This window comes from Varanus komodoensis, unplaced genomic scaffold (assembly GCF_004798865.1).
Source record: "Varanus komodoensis strain SLA01 unplaced genomic scaffold, ASM479886v1 scaffold5, whole genome shotgun sequence".
Taxonomy (NCBI): Eukaryota; Metazoa; Chordata; class Lepidosauria; order Squamata; family Varanidae; genus Varanus; species Varanus komodoensis.
In genome coordinates this window covers 28,285,998-28,312,819 of record NW_025336087.1, presented here as the reverse complement: position 1 = coordinate 28,312,819, position 26,822 = coordinate 28,285,998, and the positions used below count along the sequence as shown (strand labels likewise).

At 42.3% G+C, this 26,822-nt stretch overlaps 1 protein-coding gene across 5 annotated transcripts in view; it reads right to left on the bottom strand.

The window, feature by feature from the left end:
* Positions 1 to 26,822, bottom strand: part of FER (FER tyrosine kinase) — a 190,327-nt gene that overhangs the window by 78,703 nt on the left and 84,802 nt on the right. The gene's annotated exons all lie outside the window — the stretch shown is intronic.

Sequence of the window (26,822 nt, the reverse complement as noted above, 5' to 3'; positions counted from 1 at the left end):
AAGTTCCAGCTGATACCAGAACTGCCTTTTATCTGTTTCTGACCACAGATATATGTTCACCAGAAGCTTCTTGTTTAGCAATGCTGTCTACAACGCAGCCATTCTTGTACACCTTCAGAAAATGCAACTAGTTCAAAATGCAGCATCCCAGATTATGATTCTGTATTAGCAGCTTTGTCATGTTATTGCTGTTTTAAAAGTACTTCACTGGTTTCTGGTCCACTTTCAAGCTCATTCTGTAATGCTGGTTTTCATTTATAAAGCCCTACATCAGAAGTAGAAAACCACTTTGGGGGGCAGTGGATCTGTCTGTCTGTCTGTCTGTCTATCACTTTTGTATACCATCTCATAGCCACATGGCTCCTTATATGGTTTACATGATGAAAACCAACAGCAAAAAGCACCCTAAATTCACACAATTTAGGCAGTTAAAACAAGAATAGCTGCTTACCTGTAACAGTTATTGTTTGAGTGCTCATCCATGCATCCACACTTATTTACTCACTCACTCACTCACTCACTCACTCACTTATTGGATTTCTAATCTGCCCTAATAGCCACATAGCTCCCTGGGTGGGTTGCAACAACAAAACTATAAATACCATATAAAAATGAAAATTACAAATCACAATAAAACATTAAAACCAACATACAGCTTGCTACTGACAGAACTGATAACTTCATAAAAAGGCACGCCCCATAGTTAAAATACTATTAAAACAAGTTAACAATTAAAATACTGTTGGTATAAAGAGTTCTTCACCTGGCACCAAAAAGAATATACAGATGGTGTCAGGCAAACTTTTCTGGGGAGCTCATTCCAAAGTTGGGGTGCCATTCCAGAAAAGGTCCTTCTTGTTGCCATCCTCCTTATTTCTTGAGAAGGGGGCTCCTTCAGAAGGGCCTTAGATGCAGATCTAAGGTGCCAGGTAGGTTTGTATGGGAAGAGGTGCTTCTTTCGATACCCTGTCACTAAGCCGTATGAGCCCTGCATTGAGCCTGTTGTCAGGAGAATTCTATAACAAGTATGTTTTGGCTGGTAACCCCTTCTCTTCTGAGGCCCTCATCCTACCAGTACTATGAAATATCAGGAAAAGAAATCATGTGAGAGCTCAGACCAGGGGATCCTCTTGGTGGCTCCTTTGGAAACCAAAGAGTTGACCTCTGACGATAGTGTCAAGGATGGCAATATGTTTCTCAAGGTACCAAGGGAGGTAGAACATCAAACTCTTTTAAGGAGTACTGCCTTTCTCCACAATAAACAGGAACCATGTATCTAATGTTATTGTTCCCCATGCAGGAAGAAACAGAGACATCCATTGAACCAGATTGTGAGGGTTGGGGAGGGGTCAGCCTGTGGAGGTGGTCATGAGGACATTTATCACCTTCCTGGCATTTGTGTATTTCTCTGTATCCACTGGAGTGTCCACCACCTGAGTTAGAGGGGTGCCTGGTGTCTTGGGGAGGGTGATTAGGTTGGCCTCTAGGATGGAAAGAAGAATAGAGGTCTCTGAATCACTAGGGTGGTGGTTGCTAGAAGCCCATCTTCCATGCTGTTGCCCTGGCTTTATACAGAGAGTTCATATATATATTGGTTCTGGAATTAAAAAGACCTTCCCCACCAAAGGGTAGGTCCTCAATGTAAGAGCACGTTTCTTGTGGAAGACCTCCAGAGCATACCCAGGCTAGCCTCTTAATGACCTTGGTGTTGCAAGCAACATGGTGTTGGACTGTGCTGATTTGCTGGTATGTCAGGTGTGTTTCCTCTGATTGGACCTCAGCCAGGTCCCTGTAGTACTCTAGTGGGTGGTTGCAGAGGGCACTGATCTTCTCCCAGAGAAAGAGCTGATATTGGGCCATGGCGGCACCATAATGCAACATATGGAGGCCCAGTCTGGTGGATGCTGCTATGTCCATGCATTGTCCCTCCCTGTCAATCAGTGATGAATGTTCTTGCTGTGATTTGCCGTGCCACCTCACTGACAATTAAATTAGGTATGGGGTGCTGGAAGAGGAAGGGAACATCTCTTTTCAACACCCTGTACATGTTGTCCAGTCTCTTGGGTGTATCATTGAGGGTACTTTCCAAAACTGTTGCATCATCCAATTACCACTGGAACCACGTTCTCAGTATGCATGATACTGAACACTGGGTCCATCACCCTGTCTGGTAGTTGCTGGGTTTCAAGTTGGAGAGACTTTGCCATTTGCAGTTATCTGTTCTGAGAACTATCCCATTTCTTCCAAGGGTGATGCAGGGTCTTGGCTGGCAAGAGCAGCATCAGAGGAGCAGAGTGGCAAAACTACCAACATAGCAGACTCCAAATCCAAGCTGCAATCTTTTTGATCAGGAGAGGTCAGAAGTAGCTTCAGCCTGAAGATTCCTGGTACTGGTGATGGGAGTGCTGATCTGGCTAGCTGCTATGGGTCACTGTAGCGGTGCTTTGGCAACTGGGATGCATTGGTATTGTATTCTTGGATGCATGGTTGGTCATTGGGGTGATGCTTGCCTGGTACTAATGGTTGTGATAATCCTGAAGGGGTCCCATGGGTTGCTTGGGAGTTGAGATAATCTTATGAGAGAGCCATTCTGGCTAAGTGGCAAAATAGAAAACTAAGAAATAACTATAATCAATGAGTTCTGCTTTGAGTGCTGAAACAACCATGGGGAGTGAGCCTTCTCAGAAATTACACCTACACTTGGGGAAATCATGGATACCCCATCATTTTTGATAATCAGCTGAGAAGATATCTGTTCAGAGAAGGGTTAGGGTACTGAAAGTTTTAATACTGGCTAGCCTTAAAATGTTTTTGTTTCTATTTTCTTATTATTTTATAGCAATTTAAATATTTTATAGTTTTTTGATTACTGGAGACTATCCTTTTGACCTGACCTAGACCAAAAGAGAAGTAACTCAATAAGCAAAAACTGCCTCCACATTTATTAGTGGCACTGAAGCATCCTGTCCTGGAACTCCAGGAAAAGCAAAATATCAATACACATAAATTATGTATATTATGAAAAAAGGTGGGGTAAAGGAGAGAGTGAGAGCTATGAATCCCTTTCTTCTAAAGCTTTAGATGTAAAACTGGACAAAAAGTTAATGTCAGAATAAACTGTGGATGCAATCCCAACATTCCATTCAACCTTCAGAAGTATGTAAGTAGACAGGAAAGCCTTCCCAAAGGAATGGTTCTCAAAGAGCTGCCACTATGCATCAATCATTGCATCAAAATGTTACACGTAGAAGAGGCTATCTGCTTTTAATTAAATACTTCAGAGAGAAGAGTTACCATAAGGATTAGAACATTCACCTTCCTTCCTGCGTAGCAATCTTGTCTCAAAGTCACTCATTACCAAGGAGGAGGAATAAAATGATTGGCATTCAAGAGAGCAGAATTGGCTCTCTATAAGGATAGGAGAGTTGATGACTCTAGAGAATGCTGCAAATTAAATGCATATATTCCTGGTATGACTGAGAATCTAGGGAGATAGTGATGGACATTCAGAAGAATGTTCCAGACTGGTGTACTCCAACTACACCAATAACTTTAGAAGGATTTGGAGCAGTACTGCAGAGATATCACTGCTTGCAACATGCACATGCATTCTTTGGTTCTGCTATAGCAGGGGTGGACAAGTAATGACTCTCCAGATGTTTTGGCCCAAAACTCCCATCATCCTTCACCACTAGAACAAAAGATTTGGAAGGCTGCATTAGACACCCTGTGCTACAGCTTTTGGTGAAACTCATTTTGAAACTTTTGGTGTTTCAAGCAGTACATGGAAAAAAGCAGGGCTAGTTTCCAAGAACATGACCAGCCCTGCTACAGTAGACTTGTATATACTGTATTTTTCGCTCTATAAGACGCACTTTTTCCCCCCTCAAAAGTAAGGGGAAATGTCTGTGCGTCTTATAGAGTGGATGTGTATGTGTGCCCGACGCCCGGGACGCTGCCGGCCCGCCTGCACCATGTGGTACCACCTGGCCGGCACGTGCTCGGCGCGCGCTGCTCCGCCCCCCCCTCCAGTGCAGGTGAGAGCTGTGCCGCTCAGGGGGAGCGGTGCAGAGGAGGAGCAGCCGCGGGCTTTAACCCGCCGGCCGCACGGAGAGACAGAGTGCTTGTTTTAACATATAAAAACCTAAAAAGCTTAGGACATGGCTACCTAAGGATTGCCTTCTCCCATACATGCCTGCTTATTAAGATATGGGCAAGAGGCCCTTCTGAATGTGCCCTCCACCTCAAGGAGGTGAGATGGGTCGTAAACAGAAGAAGGGCCTTTTCAGTGGCTGCCCCCAACCTGTAGAATAGTTTGCTGGGCAGCAGCAATGCTTTCATTTCAGCCCCTTCTCCACCCATCCTCTTTCCATCCATTTTAATAATTGATTTTAATAATGAATTTTAGATGGTTATTAATTTTATTGTAATTTTATTAAATTTGGTTGTTCACCTCACCTGAACGTGTTTTTGAATGATCTTGACATTACTACTACTACTATTTAGTTATTAATATTTTAATGATGGTTTTAATTGTTGTAATTTTTCTGTTGTATGCTGCCTAGAGCATCTATTTGAACTACTTGTTGGCTTAGAAATATAAAAATAAATAAATAACCAGATAAACATGCAACACACCCCCAGCCCCAAATCTATGACCATAGATTTCTTAAAATTGATTGGGGCTAATTTTTCTAAAGTGTACATATCCAATACAATAATGTTGCTCCTCAAAATGAAAAAACAGTTCATAATCCATAAAGAATCACACATACCAGTATTTAAAGTGTTGCTGTTTTTGAGTACAATGTACCACTACTCCAGGTACACTTTTAAAAAGGTATCTTCCCTGACAATTTAAATATTCAAATAATGCACATAGAAAATATAAAATTACCAGCTTAAAAAAAGGAGAGGGGAAAAGAACCACTACAATTAATCAAGTATCAAACCACCCCAAGCCAACAAGAGACTGGTGGAAACAGGATCCCATATCTGCACCCCTAGATCAGGTATACAGAATCTGATGCCCTTTAGATCAGACTTCCTCACTCTTGTATCTTCCAGACACATTTGGACTGCAAAACCCAGAATTTCCAGTCAATGGCCCTGCTGGATGGAAATATTGGAAGTTACAGGCCAAATGCTTCTGAAAGCCATCAGGCTGGGGAAGGCTGCTCTCAATGTTTTGGGCTACAACTCCCCTCAATCTCAGCCAGCACGGCCAATGGCTTGGGAGTACAGGAGCTGAAATACAAAGATCTGACGAGAACTAAGTTTACCCTCCATCAGAGTAGTCCAACTTTTCATACCTAGAAAAGTATGAGGTCTTAAGCACAAAACCCAGGGGGGAACACAATGAATTACACCTCCATATCATAACTTAAAGAGTTCACAATCTAATATACACAATTAATAGATTTACTTAACCATTAAATGAGGGAGAATTAATTTTAAGATTATTTTAGAATTGAATTTAAAAAGAACACTTTGTGGACCTGTGATCTCTGCAGAGATCACAGGCGGCTCCTTCTCTGACCACAGCCCAAGCACAATGACCACTCATCTTGGGTGGCCTATCCCTTTCTTCCCTGTTTCTCTCACCCAGAAACACTCCCATGTGACTTCCCTGGCCTCCTTCTTGGAACTGGCATACTGAGTCACGTGTACTTTAGCCGAAGAACTCTGCCAGCTGGAGTGGCACGGGGCATGCTGAGGCTCAGGAAGAGAGCAGGACAGCCTAATGGCCCTGGGAGAACTTGCCATCATTGGGATTTGGGCTGTGGGGGCATGGGGGGCACTTCAAGAGGCAAGAGGGTTGCAGATCTTGGAGGCTGCATGCAGCCTGTGGGCTACACATTGGACTACCCTGCCCTAGATGAATCAGAAACTACAGGAGCAAATGTGTTCTCAGTGTGCAGCTCCTCTTCAGGTTGAGGATATGGAACCCAAGTAGCTGGAGTCTGGTTTCAGTCTGACCCTCTTTTGCTCCTCGAGGTGATTGGCTACTTCATACAGAATCAAAGTCACAAAACAAAGTAAACACAGTTTACTAGGAAAAAATATCCAGTAATAGCTAGCATAAAAAAGAATACAACTTTGTTCTATTTAACAGATAACGTTTATATGCAAAGACTATAAAAGGGGTCTATATGCCCAAGAAGGCCTTTGATTTCTTCCATTAATTTCCTTGATAATTGTATGTTTACTTCACAAGTATCTTTTCCTTTATATATAAAAAACAGTACATTTTATTACAGAAATTTCAATACTATTGCTTTGTATACAAGATGTGATGGCCAATAAAATTAGGGGATAGGAAAAAATTTAGCCAAGGACCAAATAATTGCTTTAGGTGAGACCTAGCTCTTGTGGTGGTCCAATTAAACTTTTGAATAACATGTGTTTGCTCAAGTGGATGAGCCATTTGCATTGAGGTTCTGGAGCCACACTGACGTTCAAATCCCAAGTCCCCTGTGCAATCAGAACTCATTGGTTGTTGAGGTTATTGCCTCTCATGAAAGTTTGGGTACTGTAAATATTTTATATAGGCTGGTTATATATTTCCCTGAAACTTTCAGGTTACTGGATTATCTATCATTTTACCTCTGGAAGCACTAGACATGGCACAATATTGCCCTCTCCAGTGCAAGAGCAGTTCTCTCTTAAATATCCCTGAATTCATATGATGATTTCTACTGGCTTAAAATAGAATATGACAATAATTCTAGCGCACAACTTGATCAAGTTATTCATCGTAACACTGCATACCCAAGTGTAGAATTCATAGCTCTCAGCCAAATGAACCAATCTGACAACAGAAGCTTAACTCTTTGCTTTTTATTACCCTAATCAAATCACATAGATTGCTGTGTGCTGGTGCTGGATTCTAGGACATGCAGAGGACACACAGAAAGAGATGCATCTTTTTGAATGAGGAAAATATTTCATATGAATAGTTTTTTAAGCATCAGTCCTTGTTCACCTCCAGAGTGGGTGGATAGGTGGAGGGAACCAAAGAAACATAGTGCTGAAGCAGAACATGTCTTTCAGACAGATATTTTTATTGACTATTTTTGGTTTTGATTTGAATATACTACCCCATTCTCCTAGGCACTGGGCAGTTTATAAGAGGTTAAAACCAACAATTATTCAAACTGAACAATTATTCAAATCTAATATGCTAAAAGCAAGCATATTAAATAAAACTACTCTGGGAACTAATCTGGGAAGGCTTAGCAGAAGAGATATGTCTTTAATTTCCTCTTGAAGGTAGCTGTCTGGGATATCTGATGCATCTTTCCTGGCAGGCCATTCCATAGTTTAGGGGCAACCACTAAGAAAGCCCTGTTTTTCACTCAAGCCTGCATAGTGCAAAGCAAAGCACTGGCTACCCTACTTTTTCACTAAGCAACAGCAGATCTGCCTCCACATCCAGTGCTGTAATGAGCAAAGATCCCATCAGTTACACTGCCCTTCACTGCATACATGTTGCTTCATCATAATGACTAGAACTAAAGCCAAAAATGAAACATAACTACCCTGAAAAGTAACTGCAACATTTTCTTGAAATATTAAGCTGATGATCTCTTAGACTGATTTTTCTTTAAATTGCAAGATGCAAAAATGTACTGTAATAAACGCTGATGGATTTTCATACATTTCCACATTTTAAGGCATCGCTGGATGACTTGAAAAACACTGACAACATGACATTTCAAAGATGCTGTTTATGAAGAATATATCTGATGTATAATCCTTCAGAGGAATAATTAAACAAAATGGCACTATAAACTGCAATCAAATCAGCTGTCAGAGGGTGTTACTGCTATATATTAGCACATTAATCATTACCTGTGTTTTTCTTCCCTTTTGCAAGCCTTTCAGTCAAACTGCTTTATTACACAAGCTTTGCACATTTGTTCCAGTCAAAATATTCAGTCCCTGCAATTTTTTTCCATGCCGAAGGATTATTCAAAATTTCACCTGATTCCTCAGCAACATTCTCATGGATTCTTAAAAAAATACCGTCTGTATTGATGTGCACATGCAAATGTAGATGACTTGTTAAAATCAGTTTCATGAGCCATTGGTAACTGAATGTTACTTAAATGGTCTATAAATTAATTCCATTCTACATGAATTGCTTTGAGTAGGATGTCTGTGTATGAAAGACTGATTTAATATGCATGAATCAATTTTAAATACACAAAATTACAGTCTCATCTTATTTTTTTCCCTTTAAGAATACATCTGTTTTCCTAAGACAACATAATAATATCCTTTCTTCTACCGTAACTTCTAGCAGTTAATCAGAACAACTACAATCTCCAAATGAAAAGTTCTTCTTCCACTTGAATTCCTTAAATCAAGGCTGCGAAACCTCAGGGTCTTCAGAAAGTTACACCACTTCCCCTGGTTCACTCCCTTTCCTCCAACCAGAGGTTTTTTCGGTAATTCCTTAGATTTTGAGCAAATTTTCCTAAACGACTGAAATGCCTCTCCTAATGCTTATCTACTAGCAGCAAGAGTTTAGGCTAAAATATACTGGTATGTTAGGGTGTTTGTCACACACCTTTTGCTTTCAGCCTTGCACAGCACTGGAATATAGCACGTAGAGCTTCTCCAAAGTAGAATTATGAAAGAGGCTCTACATCCTTGCCATAAGCCAGCATTGCAAGGTTTCTTTTAAAATGTTGACTTTAGCCACAAGACATTAGGTGATGCCCCAAACTGGGTAAAGCTAGAAAGCATGCAGCGTCCTCCAGGCCACAGAGGAGCAAACAAGGACCCATCATTAGTCAGACACTGTACCTCCAGCTGGTCAATTACCATTTCTTATTGTGAGGAAACAAACATGCAATTATGAGAAAACCAATCATTAGGAAGCTAAAGGAGACTAGCAAGAGGACAAGATAGGATAGGATAGGAGAACCAATAAGAACTGGTAGTGATGGATCAAATTTGTGACAGAGGTCATGGAATGAGGAAAGGGGAAGGTAAGAGTAATAGGCTGAGACTGTAATGTCAGAAACAATGGCAGTTTTAGGAATGGCACATCACTCTGTATAAGAAAACCACAGGATGCACAGTCTCTGCTTGCCAAACCTAGTAACTTTTACTCCCAATCTGACATCACAACAGTCCCAACTCCAACCGTTCTTCACCATCTCTCCTTCATTCAATTTACCACTTCCATAGAAAGCTGGTTTTCTCCTGTGAAAATTCTTAGCTCAAGGTAACATTCTGGAAAGCAACTACTATTCTGCCAAAAGTAGTTGTGCATTTGCAAATAGAGAAGTACCTCCCTCCACTTTTCCCCATGTCCTCCTCTATACTATGCCTTTCCAACCTAGGAAACTGACCCCAAATCTACCACCCCATTCAACCAGAGGAGCATAGGGTAGGTAGGTAGCATCAGTGAAAGCCAGGACAGTGGACTAGACTTCAAAGTCAATCAAATAAGGCAAGGGACATCCATGAAAGCAAGAGGGTAGAAGGAAGATGGCCAGAACCGGTAGGGAAAGCAAGCACTGAAGCACTTGTAACACTGGAAAATGTGGGGGAAGGAAGGATAGATCTAAGACTTTTCCTTACTGTTGTCATGCAAATTAAGGGAAAGCAAGATCTCACAAAGTGGCAGGATTTTTTTTTTTTTTTTTGCTGCTCTTACCAAAAAGCTTTGTAGTCCTTTCCACAGTCAAGCCACAAGGCTAGCTTTGGACATCAAAAACCCACCATAGCTTGTGCTGACATGTGAACCCAGTCTCTGACATTAGCCAGGCTTTTGTAGTGTGAATTTGCACTGTAAGAACTCACTATAATTTCAACAGCTGTGTGTTTGAATATGAAAAAAGCGAGTTACAGTGACAATGGACACTTTTTCCTAATAAATATTTACTCTTTTCATCTCAAGAAAATCTTCAGATTGCATTAAAGAACTTAAAGAGAGTTAACTGAAAAGAGAGGGGAAAGAAAATAGATCTCACAAGTACCATGCGTAGAACCGCCTCTTCTTTTTCTAGTTAGAGAGCCAGTGTTTCATCGTTTCCCTTTCACAAAAGGTAATTTAAAAATGGCTGTAGAAAAATACATCAAAAAGAGGTATTTTCCACCACCTTCCACGGAAAAGTAGCAGAAAAATAAATTACCATAGGCCAAGAGAAAATTTTGCATAATGATAGAAAAAAGAAATGTCCATCTTCCATTTTCAGTATTGGAAACAATTACAACTAATGCTTTTTTATGGTTATCAAAACCATCACAGCACACAATTTTTCATCAAAAGTGGGTATTCAAATACCATTTGTCAAAACTTACAAAGCAGAAGGGGAAAAATAAAGGGGAATAACAGATGTGTACCTGTTGATACAGTCTGTTACAGTGGAGATAAGAAATGATCCGGTTAGGGAAACTATTTTTGATGCCACCTACAGTAGCACCTCTAAAGATGCATATGAATTTCATAAATCATAAACTGAAATGTCTGAAGGTCCTTTAAATGAAATGAGCATATAAAAGTGGATAGGAGGAAACTATGTGCTACCAAAAAACCAAAAAATCAAAACCAAAAATGTTTCAACAGCTCCCAGTAATTCACGGTACTGGAAAAATTGTTCCAAAAACAGTTCTGTATCAGCAGCATCACCAATCATATCAACATTATCTCTGTAAAATTCACTAAAGGAAGTGAAAATTAAAGCTATATTGTTACACCAGTATACCTTAGGTTCTTTCCTTCTAAGCATTTTTCAGTAAGAAGCACTTTAGCCACAACTGCCCATAGATAAGGACACACCAAAACAAGGCCTGATCAGACCAAAGTCCATCTTTGATCAGACCAAGTCCATGTTTGATTAAAATGTCATATCGGCTCAGAGAAGTCCAGTACACTGCATGGAATTCTGCACTGTATGCATTTTGAGGACATTTTCGTATGCCTTGGCATAGTGAGAAACAGAAAGTTTAGATAAAGTGTAGGTAAAGAGACAGAGAAAAACTGGTCATGCATTACCTCATTTGTGGAAATGCAGAGGCAAAGAAGAGTCCATCTGCATATGACTTTACAGGCAAATGGAGCACCCAAGGCCATGGTCCTATGGAGAAGCTTGTAACCTCCTAAACTCAGAGAATTACAAGCATCCTGTGGAGGGCAGGTTCTATGGAGGCCTCTGTGTACCTCTTGCTCTTCGAAGCACCAAAATGGCCAGTTGTGGCCATCTACGTATGGTGCTTCAGAGAGGCAGGAAAGGAAGCTGAGGTGTCAGCAAGTTGCTACATATTTTGGCAGCAGTGATTTTTTTCCCCTTCCTGCTTCCCAAACACTCCAAAAGCCCATTTCTGAGGTTGCTGTTACGATCTTGGAGAAGCAGCTGGCACTTTTCCTTGCTGGCTACAAGACAGGAAGGGGGCTCCAAACATGGATCCCCAGCTGCAAGATCAGAGCACTTTTCCAGCCTCATAGCTGGGAATCCAAATACTCATATGAATGCTGTCTAGAGGCTATAGGGTTCTGTTGCTCCTATATTATACAGAAGGAACAGCTTTATATAATGGAAACAACGGTTTTTGTTAAAAATACAAGAAAGTTTCATCTTTTTTAAAGCACAGCTAATAATGAATTAGGTAGGCTTGCAAATGCACTGATACAAAGCTGCTGAAAAATACTGAAAACAAAGAGACATGTAAAAAGAATCTGCAAATAATTATTTTGACTGTTCTTCTGGTTGTGAGACTACCTCCCAAGCTTATTTAAACGTCTTTCTCAATTTGCTCACATTTGAGGGTACCCATATCAGAAGAACACTAATCAGCACCAAGGTTCTACAAAATCTAAAGTAGCCATTAATCCGGTGCAGAGTAACAGTATAAGAACTTTTAACACCAATATTTTGTTTTCTGCTTCATGTTCTGTAAGCCTCTCAGTTTCAAAAAATTTTTTTGTTGTATATGACCTCATTTGTCTCAAGAATGACTTCAGCAGAAAAGGAAACTTTAAAACATTTAGAGATTATTTTTTTACACTTGGAATTAATTGCTTATAAAGAAAAGTCTATTTTATGCACAAACTAAACCAAGCTTTCCCCTATAATCCAATCCCCCAATTGACTTAATTTCACATGTCCTACATGTAGTATTGATGCCAGTGATAGCAAAAGAAAATAAGCTTAGAAGGCAATATTCTAAAGAATGCTAAAACATGCTCAGAATATCTGCCTTTTTTTTGTGAATTTAGTGCAAGCTTCTTATCAAGGAATAAAACGTATACCTTATCACTGATCTGTGACCTTTCCAGAGGCACTCAACTTTAAAATGTTATCTATTATCAGCAGTTAGTAAGTAAATGAAAAAGTGAAAATTATCAGTGCATTGAGAAAAGCATGGAAGGCTTTGCTCTAGGTTCTATCAGACAAGGATGTTCTCAGGGCTAGCATAACATCACAACTGCAGGATACCCTCCCAAGACAGAATCTTTCCCAAATTAACTTTAAAAGTGTTTACAAGACTGGCAAAGCTTGTTTATCTCTGTAGGCCTGTCCAAGTTAAATATATTTGGTTCTCTGCATGCCTGGACTTGATTGCAAAGGGAAGGAGCATGTGCACAACATGTTTGTATGGGTTTGCTGGACTTGTGGTTGGTTCACATGATTAAACAGCCCAACACATGCCAGGCAGGATTCTCATATTCAGTACCTAGCTACAGATTTGTTGCGTCCTGTAAAGTCAAACAATAGGGCTTGTGAGAGCGCTAAATAACCCTCACATAATTCATATGATTAATATGAACATAATTATCTGATGTTGGATTACATTATCACTGTTTGACCCTTGTATGATACCCTCTGCTCAGGTTCTCATCACAAGTCAGGCTCTGGCTGGGCAGTGAATGTGCAAAACCTGCCCAGTGCATGGGTGCAGCCATGGGGGGCTGCTGCAAACATGGAAACTATGGTGGGCTGTTTTAATCACGTTATCCAGGTCAGTATGTTACAATACACAGCAATGTAATGATTGCAATAAGCTATCCTGGATTTTGCAAAACCAAAGTCAAAACACAACAGAAACATAGAATATAGAAACATGGAAACAGAGTGAGTCAGAAGGGGTCTCCCAGGCCATCTAGTCTGACCCCCAGCTCCAGCTGGCTCTGCTTATGACATGTCTACCATGGCATGTCCAGCCTATCCTTGAACACCCTCACTGGGGCTTCAACCACCCATTCCATACCCTAGCGGTCCTAACTGTGAGGAAGTACTTCCTGGCATCCAAATTGAACTTGGGTTCCCTGAGCTATTCTTTACTGGAATGCATCCTGCCCTCATCTGCAGGGGAAAACAGGTCTCTACCCACCTCCATGTGACATCACCTCAGGTATCTATATGTCACTAACAGAACCTCTTTGAGTTTCCTCTTCTCCAGCCTGAAAAGACCCTGTTCCCTCAGTCTTGCCTCATACGGCTTTCTCTGCAATCTGGCCACCATCCTTGTGGCCCTATGCTGTATCCTCCCTGTAATGTGGAGCCCAGAACTGAACACAATAGTTCAGTACCGGGTGCACCAGAGTCGTATACAGTGGTAGTAATACTTCTCTCAATCTATGCAACCGAGGGTGGCATTCACCCTCTTGACCACTGTGTCACACTGCTGACTCATGTTTAGCCCATAGCCACCCAGCACCCCGAACTCTTTTACCCAAGTGCTGCCAATTGTTGATGCCACATACATGAACTCTCATAATCAATTTATGATCAATGTGACTTAACTTGTGAGAACTGAACAAATAATCTTAACATTCCATGACGCTCTCTTGAGGACCCTCTAAATAACTGTGACATTATACAGAATATATGAATAGCTTCAAACTTATTCAATATATTTATACTATTTTCTATGGCAATCCATGATAAATTCTAAAGCTGTGGACATAAGAGATTAAAATAGTGTTGTACTTAAGAGCAAACTCAGCAAAGCTCATTATATAGCCTCCACTAACCCTACTTCAAGACCATGTAACACAGTTCTCATAGTGCCATGACTAACATGGTATATGCCTGCAAAAATGCAAGCTGATTGAACTATTAGAAGAAAAAGAGTGCTTTTTTCTTCTAATAGTGTCTACCCTCCAAGGAATAAGAGAAAGTAATGAGTTCTTAGACAGAACAGTAGAACTGCAGGAACAAGAAGACACTTCAGGGATGTAAAAGCAACAGCAGGTTGAAGCAGATACAGAGAATGCTGAATTGAGGAAAGCTGATGAAGAGGAAATTTCTTCAAAGGGGGTTAAAATTTGGGAGCAGAAATATCAGAAGACGCTCTGCTCCAGCAGAACCACTAGAGTTAAGGAACCACTTTCTGCCACTGGAGGATGAGAGCAGAGGACAGTCTGCAGAAGAAGAATTACAAGGAAACCACTGCAACAAGAAGCAAAATGCAGGAAGACAGCTGACTAGGAAAAAAGAAGAGTACACATTGTGAGAAACACCTTGTTGCATGGAATTGAAACCCAAGTGCATCATGATGACTCATGGATTCTCCAGGTATGCTTTCTCTCTGGAGTAGAGATGTGACTAAAAGTTTGGAGTACAGATGTGACTAAAAGATTGTCAACACTCATGAAGTTCACAGACATATATCCCTTTCTTCTAATACATGTTGGGAACAAATGGTATCAGCAAATAGAGCTACAAAGAAATCACATCGGATTTTGAAGATTTGGGAAGACCCCAAGAACGTTGGGGCCCAGGTAGTTTTATCATCCATTCTCCCAGTTCTTGGAAGATGAACAGAAAGGAAAAGAAAAATACTCCAGGTGAATAACTGGTGATGAAGGCAGAGCTGATTTGAGAGATTTAGATTCTGAGACAAAAGGCTGTACTACTTGGAAGATGGACTGCTGCCAAAGGTGGTTTGCACCTCACAAGAATGGGAAAGAATGTGACAGCAACATGAAGAATTTCACCAGGAGGGCTTTAAATTGAATCCAACTGGGTGAGGGAGACATGAACCTGGAGATAACAGTGGATGAAAGCTTATGCATCATAACAGTGAAGAGCCCTAGTAGTGCTCCCAAAAAGTCTTCACAATGATGTAGGAAAGAAGTCTGACTATAAAGCACATGGGCTTCAATGTCTATACATCAATGCCCAGAGTATGAGAAACAAACAGAATGAACTTGAACTATTAACACATGAAGGCAAATATTACTTGACAGGTATTACTGAAACTTGGTGGGATATATAACAACTGAAGGCCACAACTTTGTCCAAAAAGAAAGGAGGCGGTAACATTATATGTTAAAATATTTATATCTGCACAGAAACAGAATAAGAAGAACCTGGTAGCCCCACTGAGAGCATCTAGGACAAAATAAATGTGTCAAAGAAAAAAGGGAACATGAGAGTTGGAAGCTACTATTGACCACCAAATAAAGGAGAAAATGAGGGTGCAACCTTTGTTAAGTAAATTGCCAATATTTCGAGGAAGTGTGATGTCGTGGTAATGGGGGCCCCCAATTACCCAGATATCTATTGGGAAACAAATTCTTCCAATAGTGGCTCCTCTGAGAAATTCTTAACAACATTCTTAACTTCCTTCTGCAGAAAGCAGAGGAAGGAACTAAACATCTTTAACTTAAAATATACTAATAAGGAGGACTTAGTGGATAAAATGGAAGTTATGGAAACTCTGGGGACAAGTGTCCACAACAAACCGGAGTTCTTGATTCTAAAAGAAGCAAAAAGGGAATGCAGCCATACACGTACTCTGAATTTTGGGAGAGCTGATTTTAATAAACTCAGAACACTGATAAGCAAGGTCCCACAGCAAGTGCCACTAATGAAAAAAGGAGTCCAAAATGGACGGGATTTTTTTTAAAAGGAAATTGTAAAGGCACTATTACAAACAATTCCAACAGAAAGATAGAAAGGAAACACTGTGGCTCCCCAAAATGCCTAAAAATAAAAAGGACATGTATAGGAAGTGGAAGAAGACGAAGCAACAAAAGAAGGGCACAGGTGGCACAGAAGTGCAGGAATGACATAAGAACACTAAGGCTGAGAATTAGCTGAGGCTAGCAATACAAATAAAAAGCTTTTTTTGCAGGGAAGTACACAGTAAGAGACAGAAAAAATAAATTCTAATTCAATTTCTCAACAACGAAGGCCAATTGGTAAAAGATGTCAAAGGAAGGGCCAAAGTGCTCAATTCCTTCTTTGACTCTGTCTTTTCCTAAAGGCAGTTCTATAACCCTACAACAGGACTGAAGTATAAACAGATGGGTCTGGTTTGAAGCTTGAGCTTAACAAACAAATGGTCAAGAAAACCAAGAGCTCAACTCTCCAGGGCTTGACAAACTGTATCTTAGACTAATAAGGAATTGGCATAAGAACTCTCAGAGCCAACCAAAAATTTATTATTTTTGCAAAATCATGGAAGACAGGGGAAGTGCCAGATGACTGGAGGGGGGCTAATGTTGTCCCTATCTTCAAAGAGGAGTATCCTGGGAACTACAAATGAGTTAGTCTGACATCAATCCATAGGAAAATTATGGAGCAGATAGTAAATAAGTCTGTTTATAAGCACCTTGAAGACAATAGAATAGTTTCTAAAATCCAGCAGGGGTTTATCAAGAGCAATATTGCCAGTCTAATTTGATCTCATTATTCCATTGGGTATCCTCCCTGGTGGACTCTGGAAACGCTGCAGACATAATTTATTTTGACTTCAGTAAAGACTTTGATAAAGTGCCCATGACATTCTGATCATCAAACTAGCTAAAAATGAGCTAGATGGAAAAACTATCAGGTGGGTGCACAGTTGGCTACAGAATTGGACCCAAAGAAGGCTTCTCAGTGGCACCTTTCAGACTTATTAATTACTTGGACAAAGAGGTGCAGGCAACACTAATCAAGTTTGCAGATGACACAAAATTGGGTGGGATAGCTACAATCCTAGAAGACAGAAATAGAATAGATGGAGAGCCCTCCGGGCTATGGGGGTGGTATATCAATGCAATAAAAAAATTCCAAGTGATCTTGATAGGTTGGGAGCACTTGGCTGAAAGCAACAGAATGAAATTCAATAGAGACAAATGTCAAGTTCTACACCTTGGAAAAGGGGACCAAATATACAGTAAGAAGATGGGAAATACTCAGTTGAACAATACTGACAGTGAGAAGGATCTTGGAATTGTTTAAGATCACATACTGAATATGAGCCAAAAACGGTATGATTTAACAAATTGGGCTCAGTGGTCTTATAGGCCCCTTCTAACTCTTCTATTACTCAAATAACTTCATTTAATACATGTGTCTCTATGCACATTATCATTATTTTCTCACACCTCCAACACCAGCTACTCATGTTCCCTCAGACACAAATTTTAAAATGCTCTCCTGTTTCCAAAGTGGCATGTGAGGTAGTTGTTCGGTGGGAGAAAAGCAGGTTGCTTACCTGTAACTGATGTCTTCGAGCGGCCATTTGTGCAGTCACAGATATGGGTACTGCGCCTGCGCAGTGCCTGTGGCCGGAAGATTGACAGCTAACGGTTTGGTGGAAAACTCCACTCCCCTCCCTCCTAGCAGTATATATAGAGCGGAGTGTCCGCCATTTTCCAGTCTTTGATAGACCGGACGTTCACTCTTTAAGAAATAAATGTGACTAAGTAATTAACATTGTTGAACCCACGACAAGAGAAAACATACTGACTCGGTACCGAAGGGAAAAAAACACAGTACTGAAAGCACCACCCATTGACACCGAGTGGGGTCGGCGGGTGGGTTGTGTGATTGCACAGATGGCCACTCGAAGAACATCAGCTGCAGGTAAGCAACCTGCTTTTCTTCGTTGTGGCCTCTGTGCATCACACATATGGGTAGAGTAACAAGCTTACCCTGATTGGAGGAGGGAGGTGTCATCATCTAAGAATAACTGAAAGAACGGCTCTGCCAAAGGAACAGTCTTGTCTAGCCCAGACATCCAGCTGGTAATGTTTTGCAAATGTACATGGAGGGGTCCAAGTGGCCGCCTTGCAGACATCATCAAGTGGAACTCCCAATGCAAAGGCTGAGGAAGCAGCTACAGCTCTAGTGGAATGTCCTCTCGGGGCTGTAGGCAAGTCTATCTTAGCCAACTGATAGGAGAGAGTAATTGTGTGTACTATCCATTTGGAAAGTCTCTGAGGAGTAACCAGAAAACCTTGATTCTGTTCAGAGTACTTAAGGAAGAGTCTGTTGGAATGTTGAATAGACTCAGTTCTATATCTATAGAAGGCTAGGCAGCACCGTACATTGAGTGTATGTAAAGATCTCTTGATTGGATTCGACAGAGATGGAAAAAAGGCAGGTAGAACAATGTCTTGACCTGTGTGAAAGGGAGTAGCCACTTTCGGAAGAAAGGACAAATCCATTTGCAGAACTACTTTCTCCTTATGAAAATTCAGGTACGGAGGGTCTACCCTGAGGGCACAGAGCTCGCTAGCTCTCCGAGCCAATGTAACTGCTACAAGGAATGCTGTTTTCCAAGAAAGAAGGCATAAATCAATTGTTGCCAAAGGTTCGAAGGGAGCCCTTGTAAGAGCTTGTAAGACCACTGAAAGACTCCATGTAGGCATAATCGGTCTGACCATTGGATGAAGGTTATGGAGTCCTCTAAGGAATCTCTTTATTAGTGGCTGAGAGAAGATGGAGAAACCTTGAATTGTACCACGGTAATCTGAAATTGCTGCCGTGTACACTTTAATGGATGATGGTTTCAGGCTGGAATAGTAAAGTTCTAGGAGAAACTGCAGAATGTGGTCTATGGATGCTGACTGTGAAAGAAATGAATGTGACTCCGCAAAGACAGAGAATCATCGCCACTTGGCTGCATAAGACTTACAAGTTGAGGTCTTTGAGCAGAATCGAGAATACGCTGAATGTCCAGGTGAAAAAGCGTCAGACCCGACGGAACATCAGTTAGATCCGGGGACGTAGAAAGTGTTGAAGGATTCGAAGCGTGGAGTGGCATGTCGGATCTGAGGACGGGATCCACAGTAGGTATAGATGACATCGGTACCGAGGCAGTATGGGCTGTTATCGAATTCACCATGCCGTCAACTTCAACGATGTTAAGTCCGGGTAGCGAATCGTGCCCTCTCGCTGTGTTATGAGGTATGGGATGGATGGAAGGTGGAGGTATTCTTCTTGCGAGATTTGCAGAAGAGTCGAGAACCAAGCTTGGCACGGCCACCATGGAGTTACTAATAGTCCCGTGGCCCTGTCGTGGACTATCTTCGATATTACTCTCATAATGAGAGGAATCAGAGGGAAAGCATAGAAGTTCATATTGTTCCAGGGGATCATAAAGGCATCCCCTGCCGACCCTTGTACGATTCCTGCTCTTGAGCAAAACATTGGGCATACCCTGTTCTGTCGGGTAGCGAATAAGTCCATGTCTGGGTGGCCCCAGTGATTGAATAGTTGGTCGCATACCTGATGATCCAGTTCCCACTTGTGAGATGTGGACATGTGCCTGCTCAAAAGATCGGCTTCCACATTGTTCGTACCCGCAAGGTGTACTGCTATCAGGGTAATAGCTCTCGGAATGCACCACTCCCAGATTTGCATCGAGAGCCATGCTAGTGTTGGTGACTTCGTCCCTCCTTGTTTGTTCAGATAAAAAACTGTAGTGATGCTGTCCGAGGTTATCTGAACTACTCAGTCCCGAAGAACGTCCTCGAACGAGCGCAGAGCCTTGAAAACTGCCAGGAGTTCTAGGAAATTTTTGTGATTCCTGGATTCCTGTTGATTCTGCCTTGGGTGCGTAGGTCGGAACATACTGCTCCCCATCCCAAAAGGGATGCATCAGTACTGAGAGTCATCGAAGGGCATCGGGGTCGAAAAGGTACTCCCATGTTAAGATTGGCCAGGACTGTCCACCATAGTAGAGAGTGGAGAACAGAAGATGGGATCTGAAGTAATTTCGTCAGCAAGTCCCTTTGCGGTCGGAACGCTTTGTTGAGGAAAAGCTGTAGAGGACGAAGTCGGAGCCTGGCATGTGGGACAACGGCGACCCATGCAGCCATATGGCCCAAGAGTCTCTGAATGGACCTGGCAGGACTGTCTCGTCGCATTTGATGGATATGTTGGGCAAGAGCTTGCTGTCTGTCCTGCGGGAGGAATGCTCTTGCCGTCATGGAATCTAGACGAGCGCCGATGAAAGTGATCGTCTGTGTAGGAACAAGAGAAGATTTCTCGGTATTAATGCAAAGTCCAAGATTTCGCAACAGGGAACAGGTTGTCCGTATGGCAACAGTAAGTCCTTGTCTGGTTTGGGAGACCAGCAACCAATCATCAAGATAAGGGTAAATCTGAACTCCTCGCAGTCGTAGAAAGGCACAGACAGGAGCCATACACTTTGTAAAAACTCATGGTGCAGTAGCCAGTCCGAATGGTAACACCACGAATTCGTACACCTCAGACACAACAGAAAAACAAAGGAAACGCCTACGACAGGGATGAATCGAAATGTGGAAATAGGCGTCCCTTAAGTCCAATGAGGCGAACCAGTCCTCTCTCCTTAGCAACGGTAAGATATTTTGAAGGGTGGTCATCCTGAACTTTTGTGGTGTGATGAACTTACTGACATCCCGCAAGTCAAGTATCGGACGAAGACCACCGTCCCGCTTCGGGACCATAAAATATCTCAAACAGAATCTGTGGAATCCTTCCCTTCGAGCTAACTGACTAATTGCTCCTTTACGGAGAAGCTGTTGAACTTCGTCGATCAGTACCAGCAAGGATGGAGTAAACCGGATCACGCTTGATGGAGGAACGATGTCAAATTCTATCTGATATCCGTGCTGAATAATGGATAACACCCACCGATCAGATGTGATGGACTCCCAAATGGGGAGTCGGCCTTTCAGCCGGTCCCCAAATGAGAGAGGGGTAGGTGGATTATGGAGGAGAAGAAGAGTTCGCCCATCCCGTCAACGTTGCCTCCTGTCGCCGTCAAAACGACAACGGCTTTGTTGGTATTGTTGTGGAGGCTGTTGTCGGCGGCGCTGTTGCTGTTGTTGCCAAAGTGGTGGTTGCTGCCTTGGTTGGTATGACTGACAGTATGACCAAGACCACTTACATCGGGTTTGTCGTTGAAGCTCCATCCACCGAGCTGTCATCCTCGATTTGTAGGTCTTCTTGAGTTTATGGTCGGTTCTGGCATGAAAAAGATCGGACCCATTGAAGGGCATCTCCTCTATGTGCCTCTTCATCTCCTCCAGAAAATTGCAATTGCGTAACCACACATGCCTCTGGAGGGAGACGGCACTGACCAGGGCCCTAGAGTCTATGTCCACGTGATGGCGCGCCGTGGACAATTGCTGTACTGCGACCTGCATGGCCTCCTTTATAAAAACTTTCGCAAGGTCGCCTTGGTTGCCTGGGAGAGTCGCGATAACATTATTGAGGTGCTGCATTATGAAGTACTGGTATCGAGTCAGTGCCACCTTATAATTCAAAATCCTCACGCCGAGTCCGGAAGCAGCATAGAGTTGGCGGGCTATGGAATCGATTTTCCTGCCTTCTTTGTCTCTGGGCGTGGCATGGCCCTTGATTCCCTGCCCTGGGAGGACTCCACCACAACCGAGTTCAGTTTCGGGTGACGGAGAAGGAACAGGATGTCCTCCTCCCGAACCTGGTACATGGCTTCGTACCTCCTCGAAGTTGGTTGTGGATGGGCAGGCAGGTCCCACGGCTGGATCATAGCTTGTCACAGGGTGGTGATGAGCAGCAAGACTATGGACGTAAACTGCTCCCCACAGAAAACATCATAAAATTTGTCAGTGCTTGGTCCGGGCCATTGTATGGCATCGATTTCCAACGATTGGACCAGGTGTGACATCAACTCCCCGAAAGAGATGTGTGACTCACTGGGGGACTCAGGGCCCTGGGAAGTGAACACGTCATCTGGAGATGTGGAGTCGACGTCAGATACGTCGGAATCAACCCTATAAAATGGAGGGGGGCAGAAGAAGAAGACTCCGCTGGTGACATGGACCGGCTGCTTTCTCTGGTCGGTACCACAGAGGCTCGCCTCAGAACCGAAGATGTCGGGTGGTCTCAAGGAGGTGGAGGAGATGAGTGACCCCTAGGGACCGGGTAGCGGCCGACAGAATGGTAGTCCCCCCCATCCGTGGTAGAAAGAAGACTGAGGATGGTACCACTCACCGGATCTCCTCTCAGATGTTCGACTTCTCTGGCTCCTAGGAGGAGACATCTCCGTCTTCGGGTCCAGTCCTGCTGAGGGCATAGGCGTGGGGGACCTAGCCCTAGGTGGGGAACCTTGGATCTCCCCGTCGGAGATCGATTCTCTAAGTGGAGGTTGGATAGGCTCCGATGTTGGGTCTCCAACTCGACAAGGGGACCCAGGAGGGGTAACCCTCATAGCCTCCTGGAGAGTCGGGCCGGGTGGTGTTGGTACCGCAACAGCTATCGGGACCTAGGGAGCCGACAAACCCAAGTCTCGATGTTTAGAGCACCCCGGGTTCTAAGGTTTCCTAGGAGGCTTTCCAGCCTTGCCCTTCTTAAGTTTCTTGTGCTCAGCTGTTTTATCGGAGCCACTGTGCTTCCTTTTTTCACTTTTCTTCCTAGGTGGGGAAGCAGGATGATTGCCTAGAGCAGATGGAGTTTCCCCAGAAGGGTGTGAGGGCGGAGCCTTGGACGAAGAGGCCGGTGGAGCAGGCGGGGCTGGGCAGGTGGCCACAGCCGCAGTCAGAGCAGGGGGGGAGACTAGTGGGTCCAACTGAAGGAGTGCACGGTCCCACAGAAGCCTCTGGAGACAGTTCTCATGATTTTCCCTGGCCTGCTTCGAGAAAGCCAGGCAGTGAGAAAATTTATCTGTCCTATGTCCTTCCCCCAGGCAGAGAAGGCATAGGTCGTGCGGGTCTGCTGGGGACATTTTAGACCCGCATTCCGCGCACTTGTGGAAAGCCGCTCGTTGCGCCATCGTAAGAAAGGAAAAAGAGGAGATAGTGCAGAGGGTAAGAATATATTTTTGGGGTTTTTTTGTTTTTTGTTTTGGAAAGAGAGAAAAAAGGTGAAAACAAGAGAACAACAACAAGAGTAACAACAAGAACTATCGAAAACGGAATTTGTAACTTGGAAAAGAGCAAACATAGAGGTTATACGGATGAGAAGACGGTCAGAGTGAGAGCGAAAGCGGCACGAGGCACAACGAACAGCGGCTGCAAAGACTGGAAAATGGTGGACACTCCGCTCTATATATACTGCTAGGGGGGAGGGGAACGGAGTTTTCCCGCCAAACCATTAGCTATCAATCTTCCGGCCACAGGCACTGCGCAGGCGCAGTACCCATATGTGTGATGCACAGAGGCCACGACGAAAAAATGAATATTCAGAAGCAGATGAAGATTCAAAACCTGCAGAAAATTCATATGCAGAACTTGCTACCAGCATTGCATTATCTTTGTGAAACAAGCATATAGATTCTTTTTATATGGGAAGGTTATAATGCCTAGGACTATTCAGCCTAGAAAAAAGATGAAGAAGAGAAAACTAGATAGAGGTGTACAAAATTCTGCATACTTTGGAAAAGTGGACTGGGAAGTGAAGTGTGTGTGTGTGTGTGTTTTTTTTTTTCCCTGTCTCATAATGCTAGTGCCCAGTGGAATCATTCCCTGAAACTGACTTGGTGGGTGATTCAAAACAGACAAAAGGTGGTACTTCTTCACACCACTCATATTTCACTTCCACAAGATGTAGTGATGGCCACCAGTTTGCAAAGCTTTAAAAGAGGATTAGATAAATTCATGGAGGCTAAAGCTACCAGTCCTGATAGCTAGATACTCACAGTGGGTGCACCTACATATTTAATTGCTGGGTAACTTGAACAGGATGATGCTGTTCACTCATTTCCTACCCATGGGCTTCCCCCAAGCACCTGTGTCCACTGTGCGAACAAAATGCTGGACTAGATGGACCCTTGATCTGATCCAGTAGGGCCTTTGTATTTTAAGTCCAATGAATCTTCATTAAAAGTCAAGACCTTCAGGTTTAATTATACCTTCTTTTTCTGGTAAGGATTCATGAAAGCCTGATGCCGACACCCTCCGGTTCTTGACAGAATTCTTGGAAGAAAGTAGCCCCTGAACAAACCTTTGCTATACAGTTTCCCTTTTAACAATATGCATACCTTTTTGAAAACTTGATGAATGCAATGCTTTTTTATTTCACAGAAAAGAGATCTGATACCCTTCTGAGAGCCTCTTGAAATGAAGATAATAATTTCAATATATTTCATTTTAAGTTTCCAAATCAAAGTACTCAATTGCTCACCATTCTTGTATAATCAATAGGAACATACTAGCAAGCTAATAACAAAAGCTAGTGGAGAAAAGTATCTTTGCCAGGTTAAAAAGAAGTCAGTTCCAAGAGAAAATCAAAAGCAAACACTTCACCTTCCAGGCACTGCTGTTTCTATTACATTATTCTACATTAAAACAGCAGACTAGTGCCCAATTCTTTTTAAAAGCAGACTTGTAAAACTATTCTCAAGCCCAGATTGCCAGGATAGGGACTTTAAGTCTTGTTCCAAAGCAGAACTGATGGTACTAAATGTTTCTCATAATGCATTTGACACCTTCATTTTGTATTTGTGTCATATTTGCATATATAAATGAAAGAGCATTTCCATTTTCTTCACAACCTACTTCCTTCAGTCACTACAATTCACAATCACTGCATTGTGTTTCCGGTAGCTACAATTCTCCATCCACTATGCAGGCATGCACATGCATGAATGTGGGATGGTTCTGTAGGTTTAAAAGAGACAACTGGGAACTTGGTCTCTTGCCACACAAGCACATATTGCATATCTGCCAGACAGATTAGAAAAGCCCATCTCTGTGCAAAATCATCCAGTGAGCAAATCACATGCAAACAACTCTCCTCTTTTACCATGTCACTATGCAGTACCACATTTGGAAGATTAAGTTCTCATTAGCAGGTGTTAATGACTCCCTACTAAACATACTTTTGGAAAACTGTCTAACTTGAGCATCACCTCTCCCATATACATCCAACTGTATATGTGTTTAATGAAAAAAAGGATAAAGGATCAAACTGTTTATTCCTTGTTTCATTGATGCTGAGGATGCTTGTGCCATCATTGGTGAGCAAGTAACACAGTCACCTAACAACATTTTATGATACCCCTTGTCAAACCCTACAGTAGAAACAGCAATTTTGACCTGCACAGGGTGGTCTACTGAAAGACAAATGGGCTATCCTTTGCATCAAGGAAATCTTAGGAGCTAGATTACCATCTTACTATTGTAATTACCATCCAGCCACCATGCCTTCTGAATGAGTGCAAAAATTGCTAAAAGGGTCTTTCAAGAGGTGGCCTACAACTTCTGCAATGTTTCCCTGGAAGCACTTACTCTGCTCTCTTTTCAGCACCAGGTATATGTAGTTCTTTTTAAATGACAGTTGACTCAGGTTATCTTGCTATTGACATATGCTTTATGTTTGTGCTTGTCACATCATTTTATTGTTTTAGCTATTTTATTACAATTTGAACTGCCACAATAGATATTAACTTAAGGGAAGGATGAAATATTTTCCCAGCCTACGTCACAGTGCTGTTGTTGTGAGGATAAGATTGAGAGGAGTAGAATTATGGAAACCGACTTGAGTTCCTTGGACAGAAAGAACTTAGGATACAAATATAATAAATAAATAAACCTGCAAGATGTCTTTGACATGGTCTTCAGAAACTATTTTGCCCATATAAGAATATTACTTTTTCTTTGTGAACCTAGGAAAAAGATAGAGCCATATCTCAAAGCTGGAAATTCACTGGCCCTCCTGGATAGTAACTGCAGTTTTTCCCTCTGCACATGGAATGAGTCACATGGTTAATGGTATCAAATGCTGTTGAGAAGAACCCAGAAGATCAGGGTGGCATTCATCCTGTCCACAGCCAGAGTAATCACAGAACCAAGGAGGCTGTATCTCCTAACACAGCAGATCAAAAGGTCCATTAGCTAGCCCAGATTCCCAGCATTCAAATTTAAAAAGACCAATTCTCTAGCTCTTGTTGAACTGAGATACGAGATAAAACATTCAAGCACATCAGAATCATTTTGTGAGAAAATGGCATTTAGTTTGTGTAGAAAAAGCCTGCTGCCACTGTTTAACTAAAGAGTTGTTGCAGTATGCGCAACATTTGACTATATAAATAAATACCAAGTCTTGTCTGCAGAACTTTCTGGTTCATTCTGACCTCTCCTTTGGGGAAGGAGTCTACCCTTGCGGAACAGTAATTACCACCCACAGAAAACAATTTGGAATATCAGAATTGTAATGTCATTGTGACAGGGCATTAACATATCCAGCTCAAACAAAGGGTAACAGGAATGACAAGATGTCTTCTTTTTAGTTCAGGAATGATTTCAGATGCATTTGAAGCCATCAAAAAAACCTGCTAATGTAAATAAAGTTTGCCTTTCCAACCATATTACATATGAAGTGGTGAGGAACACTATGGCTAACTATGCACTACATCAACACTGCAAAGTAGCTGATGGCTGTGATATCCACACTGAAGAGAGAGAGGCCACCATACGACATCAGTGCTGCATAGTTTGGAGTTGTTATCCAGTCTGCTAGTGAGTTGGGGCTTTTCTCTCTCCCTTCTTTTTTAAGGAAATGCAATCATGATGGCTGTGTGCATGCATGTATGCTAGAGAGAGGGGAACCAGAATAAACAAACTCTTGTTTTTGTTTATGTATGCCTTTGAATTGTGGTGCTGGAGAAGACTC